At 33.8% G+C, this 6,711-nt stretch overlaps 1 protein-coding gene across 1 annotated transcript in view; it reads right to left on the bottom strand.

Annotated features, from left to right (window-relative positions):
• Positions 1 to 3,145, bottom strand: part of LOC114330851 (uncharacterized) — a 527,398-nt gene extending 524,253 nt beyond the window's left edge. The window contains exon 1 of the mRNA XM_028280274.2: positions 3,019 to 3,145. The gene's annotated coding sequence lies outside the window, so the exon portion shown is untranslated. The remainder of the gene's footprint in view (positions 1 to 3,018) is intronic.
• Between the last annotated feature and the right edge of the window lie 3,566 nt (positions 3,146 to 6,711).

Below are 6,711 nucleotides of genomic sequence, written 5' to 3' on the forward strand. Positions count from 1 at the left end.
TAGCGTTTTTCAGTGCTTTAAACCAAGTTAAAAAATCTCGGTTAGCTAACCAATTTTTTCTTCTGTTGGCTACAGTTATTGTGCTTGCGCATGTGCAATTCGAGAAATAATGATCAATTTGACAGAAAAATAAATAAAAACAATTTTTTAACCAAATTTAAAAAATGTTTAATGCAATATCAAGTTCGGGAGTCTTTATTTAGTTCATTGTTCATAACATCTACCTCGGTTTCATAACAAAAGAGACCATAATTACTGGGACGATTTAGACATTTTTTGGCGAGTGATATTGCTATTAGAACTTATTAGCCCGGAAATAAAAAGTCCAACTGGTTCGTAAATAAAATTAGACAAAATGATAATAATCTTTTAAAAATATTACTAGGAATCATGCATTAAATCCTGTTTCAGTATGTGTAAACATTGGTACCTGTTGCAGTTATAAAAATATATTTCCTTATAATTCGTTCCTATTATAATATCGATAATTATAATTATTTATAATTTCGATAATAATATATAATTTCCTTATAATAATAACGAGGAAGAATACTTCCCGCGATAAAACAAAATAACATTACCTAATAGTTACTATTCTTTTCAAAATAAACATTATAAATTCGACTCTGATGCATTCACTGTACACATGCGCAAGCGTAACCACAAAATTCGTAGTTAAACTATCTAACTAGTATCGGTTAAAATCTTGGTTAACTTAAACGGGTTTAATCTCTAACCTAGTACTGAAAATCTGATTAACCATGAATATTTCGGTGACCGAAAAATAAATAGGTTAACCCAGCACTGAAAAGCCGGCCCTCAGAGGTAAAAATGGAGAGTTAAAAACGCAAACAAAAAAGCTAGGTCTGGAAATTAATACATAAAAAACAAAAATAATGATGCAGACGAGAAGAAATATAGTCCCACCCAATATGATACATGAAGATGACATTGACGGTTGAAAAGTTTATATACCTGGGGGTTGAAATATTGGCCGACGCGCGACGGATCAAAAGATGGAGAAATACGTAAGATAATAAAGTAGTCAAACAGAGCTTATTCTGCCCTCTCGCATATATTTCGATCTAAAAATGTCTACCGAAATATAAATATAAAAATGAGAATCTATAAAACCTTAATTCGACCAACAGCATGCTATGGCAGTAAAGCATGGGTTCTGAAAGAAACATCCAAAAGCAAACTCGACATATTCGAAAGGAAAGTACTGAGGAGAATACTAGGACCTGTGAGGGAAAATGGAATCTTCAGAAGTCGATAAAACAACGAGCTTTATCAACTTTATATGGAAACATCCCTGCCAGATTTCATTATAATACAAATCTTACAATGGGCCGGATATATGATAAGAAAGGGGGAGGATAGGCTACCAAAAGGAACACTGAATGCTAGAATGCAAGGAAAGAGACCGGCTGGAGAGCCAAGAAAGCGCTGGGAAGACACAATAAACAGCGACGCACAAGCCCTTTTACGAGTCCGTCTATGGAGAAGAGCAGCCACAGACAAACAAGGGTGGAGGAAAAAAATAAAGGAGGCCATCGCTTAATTTGAGCTGTAGTGCCATAGAAGAAGAGAAAGAAATTATAGAAAAACTACCGGCCTACCGCACAAAAGATGTAGAGACAACCTTCCATAGAAGAACGATTTCAATCCGCAAGTAAACAAGCAGAATTGCTTATAAAGAGGAAGAACAAGAAGAATAAAATACCGTGGAAATAAAAATTAAAAAGAAGACATAATGGACCGAAGTAATTCGGACCAAATATAAAGATGAGAATCTCTAAAATCTTAATTCGACCAATAGCATGCTATGGGAGTAAAGCATAGGTTCTGAAAGAAACATCTAAAAACAGACTCGACATATTCGAAAGGAAAGTACTGTGGAGAATACTAGGACCTGTAATAAGCGAAAGGCCACATGGGCGATAATTTACGGCGCCATAAGAGCAGTGGATCTGACGAGGCATTGGTTGACTAACTATTTCATCTACAGTTGATTAGTCAACCAATGCCTCGCCAGGTTTACTGTTCTTACGGCGCCATAATTTATCGCCCTTGTGGCCTTTGGCTAAGCAAAAACGAAATTTTCAGAAGTCGATACAACAACGAGCTTTATCAACTTTATATGGAAACATCCCTGCCAGACTTCATTATAATACAAATCTTGCAATGGGCCGGATATATGATAAGAATGGGGGAGGATAGGCTACCAAAAGGAGCACTGAATGCTAGAATGCAAGGAAAGAGACCGGTTGGAGAGCCAAGAAAGCGCTGGGAAGACACAATAAACAGCGACGCACAAGCCCTTTTACGAGTCCGTGTATGGAGGAGAGCAGCCGCAGACAAACAAGGGTGGAGGAAAAAAATAAAGGAGACCAACGCTTAATTTGGACTGGAGTGCCATAGAAGAAGAGAAAGAAATTACAGAAAAACTACCGGCCTACCGCACAAAAGATGTAGAGACAACCTTCCATAGAAGAACGATTTCAATCCGCAAGTAAACAAGCAGAATTGCTTATAAAGAGGAAGAACAAGAAGATTAAAATACCGTAGAAATAAAAATTAAAAAGAAAACATAATTAACCGAAGTAAGGCGAACCAAATAATACAAGTAGTCCAAAAGTTATGAAAATATAAACAAAAACAAGAAAAGTAAACCCGGAAAACATTGTTTAAGGTCATTGTAAATTAAAAAAAAAATAAATATAATTGAAGAATAATATTATTTTACCTTTTACCTTTTTGAACTTTTAGCTGGTATTAATACTAAGTATTATAATAATTAACAAAGAGGTAAACCCACATTCAAAATGATAAAATACTAAATAAACTTGTTCTACATTACGTATATAATGAAAGTAATTAAACTAAACACTATGCCGATACTTTTTAGTGTTTAAAAACTAACTAGATACTAAAAGTATCATAAAAATCCTATAATTTAGAATAAATTTTTTAATGCATGCCGCAAAAACTATTTACGTCCTCAAAAAAGTTTACCTTGGACAATTAGTTATTTTAAAAATCAGACTTGGTCGGAGTCGGAAAAGCCGTTTTCCCGAGTGCTGCCAGGTACGCGTTGAAGTGAGAAAGTTGCGGCATCGCCGACGGTAGCGGTAGACGTAGCGTCGCGACGATTTTGGAGAAACTGGCGCTATTTCAACTAGGACAAGTAGGAGTGTCGGCTACGCGTTAATAGAGGTGGCCGAAGGTTGTGTTTTGTTTTATTTGTTATTGATGAACAATTTGACGTTTAGATCAATCAAGTTAGTAAAAAATTAGCCTTTTTTTGGACATAACTGAAAAGACGGTGTTTGACAGTTGAAATGTGTAGTATGAGATATTACACAAAGACTACCATCTAAGGATTCATCAATTTTTTAGTGGAACAATTTTTAAATTAACAATCAAAACGCCAAACTTAGTTTTTTGCTCATAACTAAAAATCTTGTGTATTTAGAGATTTGACGTCCACAGATAATTTTTCAGACAGAAAATATACATCGAATGAGATACACGCTAAATGAAAATCGGTTAATAAACAAAAAGGGTATTTCAAAACGGACGACAAAATCGCTGTTTTTGAATATTGTAAATAAAAATTTTCTCCCCCTCTGTGGCTCAGTGGTAAGAGGCGCCTACCTTTGGATCGAAAGGGCCGAATGGTCGTGAGCTCGAATCTCACCAGGGTGGATAATTTTTCGTTTATTATAAACTAATACTTGAAAATAGTTTCTACCCTTGTGGGATCGGTACTCACCGGAGGAACCGCAGACGTTCGGATTACAATTAGCGTCTCTTTGCAAAGACAATGACTTCGACTTTGCAAAGTAACAAAGCACTTACTCAACACACACTACACATTGCACTAGGTACCTAATTGTAAAAATCCACTGCACCATCACCATGCCAATGACCATTAGTTGTTGAGACATTAGCTAAATAAAAAAATAACAATTTTATTGTTTATTAAAATTTGTTTAAATGTACTTGAGGGTATTATGGTGTTTGAATGGTGTGAAATGCGTGGCTAAAATGGTTTCACCTATACCGGCTCTTAAGTGTAGTAGCGCGCGAATTCATTCTTATTCGGCTACGCCCATTATCTTTTACTCGGAACGCAAAATACTCTTTGTTTATAACACTCCTATTTAAAAATTTATAACATTTTCTCTTGCTAAAAATTTTGGTAAAAACTTTGAGTTTTTTTATAATAAATTGGTTAATTTTAGCACTTAATGTTAATTAACGTAACAGTGATTTAAAATAGGCCATCTCAGCCCCCACGGGTCGGAGGACTTTTATTTTCTTTTAAAAGTTGTGCATTTTAATCAGATTTCTGTTTTTAATGGCCGTTTATATCCATGTTCTGTTTTTAATGGCCGATTTTATCTAATTTCTACGGAGGTATTTTAATTGTTTATAAGCTTAAAAAATGCGATCTATTAACAAATAATTTTGTGTTCACACATAAATATAATTTTTTAAAAATAATTTTTTCATGAGGTATTAGTATACCTATGTAGGTACATCTTAATGAAGGAAACAAGCCCCAGATTATTGATATCCATTCAGCCAAATTAACTGGACCAGCCACAGAAATTAGCTCGTTTTTCAAAAAAAAAATATAAACAAATTCAATTTCACAAAAACTAATCAGATCTGGACCCTTTTTTACACCACTAAAACACCATAATACCCTCAAATTAAGGTATAGGTAAACAAATTTTAATCAACAATAACATTTTTATTAACAATATTTAAAAACAGCGATTTTGTCGTTCGTTTTGCAATAACTCTTTGTTTATTAACCGATTGTCATTTAGCGTATCTCATTCGATGTATCCTTTTCGTCTGACAAGTTACCTGTGGACGTCAAATCTCTAAATAAACAAGTTTAAAGTTAGCTTCACAAAAAACTAAGTTTGAGGTTTTGATTGTTAAAAATTGTTCTACTAAAAAATTGATGAAGCCCTAGATGGTAGTCTTTGTGTAATATCTCATACTACAGACTTCAACTGTCAAACCCGGTCTTTTCAGTTATGTCTAGTAAAAACCTAAGTTGATTGGCCTAGTTTCTTTTATTCATTGATTGTTTAAAATTGTTTTAGTCATTACTTTATTATCCTTTAAATTTTATTTTCCCAGACCTCTTATATGGGACCACCCGTATATTTTACCATGTTTTGTTAATCTTTTATTGCCGATGCAACATATACAGGGTGATTCATTAAGAATGTCCAATCTCTGGGGTGTAGATTTTAGACCTCAAAATATTAAGATATAACCCAAATCACTTAAATAAAATATGCCCCGTTATTGACTTACAGGGTATTTTATTTAAAAATTTGATACACCCTACCAAATTATGATAAACAAATGTTTCTGGCTACTACCAGAGGCGTACGACAGGGGACAGTGATTGGTTTATCCTTCCCAAATTCTACGCCACCTTCGGAATTGCTATTTTAATACCATATTTAGATTCTCCGATACTTTCTAGGTGAATAATATACTCTTTATTGGTAAGGATAAAGTCATTAGTTTTCGAGATATTTGAAGTTGAAAATGAAACACCACAGCTCTTTTGATTAATGTATTGCGGTCTTTCATTTTTAACTTCAAATATCTCGAAAAGAAATATTTCTATCATTACGGATGAAGAGTATGTTATTTACATAGAAAGTATTGGAGAATTAAAAAATTATGCTAAAATAGTAATTCCGTCAGTGGCGTAGAATTTTGAAGGGTCAAGCATTCACTTTCCCCAGTACGCCTCTGGTAGTAGCCAGAAACGTTTATTTAAAATAAATTAGTAGGGTGTACAGTACCTGCATAATCTGGCAAGTATGATAAGGATATTTATGTACTGAATGTACTGATTAAGTACCTACTGAATACAAATAATTTTTAAATTCTTAAATCAAATATCCCTATTACATAAATATCAATTATTTGTATCCAGTACTTTAAAAGTAAGTATTTAACATATCCATATCATACTCGGCAGAAAGTGTAGTTACTGTAGGTCCTACCGAAATAGGTTAAATAAACCTTTCTAGCTACTACCAAAGGCGTACGACAGCGGAAAGTGAATGGTTGACCCTTCCCACATTCTGCACCACTGGCGGAATTACTATTTTAGTGCAATTTTTCGACTCTCCAATACTTTCTATCCAAATATTATACGATTCATTCTTACCGATAAAATCATTAGTTTTCGAGATATTTGAAGTTAACACTGAAGGGGCACCATACATTAATCAAAATAGCCGTGCCGTTGCATTTTCAACTTTATGAAAATAAAACTAATGACTTTATCGAAAAGTAATGACTTTATCGTTAAGAATAAATATATTATTCACCAAGAACGTATTGAACAATAGAAATATTGTGCTAAAATAGCAATTCCGCCAGTGGCGTAGAATTTGGAAAGGGTAAACCATTCACTGTCCCCTGTCGTACGCCTCTGGTAGTAGCCAGAAACGTTTCTTTATCATAGTTTAGTAGGGTATACGATAGGTAGATTTCTTTATGCAAGGTAAGACAAGGATATGTCAAATAGTTTTAAAGTACTGGGTAAAATTAGTTATTAAATTTTTAAATAAAACACCCTGTAACTCGGTAAAAAGGCACATTTTATTTAAGCGATTTGGGTTAAATCTTAATATTTTGAGGTCTAGAATCTGTAAC

Source organism: Diabrotica virgifera, chromosome 5, assembly GCF_917563875.1.
Source record: "Diabrotica virgifera virgifera chromosome 5, PGI_DIABVI_V3a".
Taxonomy (NCBI): domain Eukaryota; kingdom Metazoa; phylum Arthropoda; class Insecta; order Coleoptera; family Chrysomelidae; genus Diabrotica; species Diabrotica virgifera.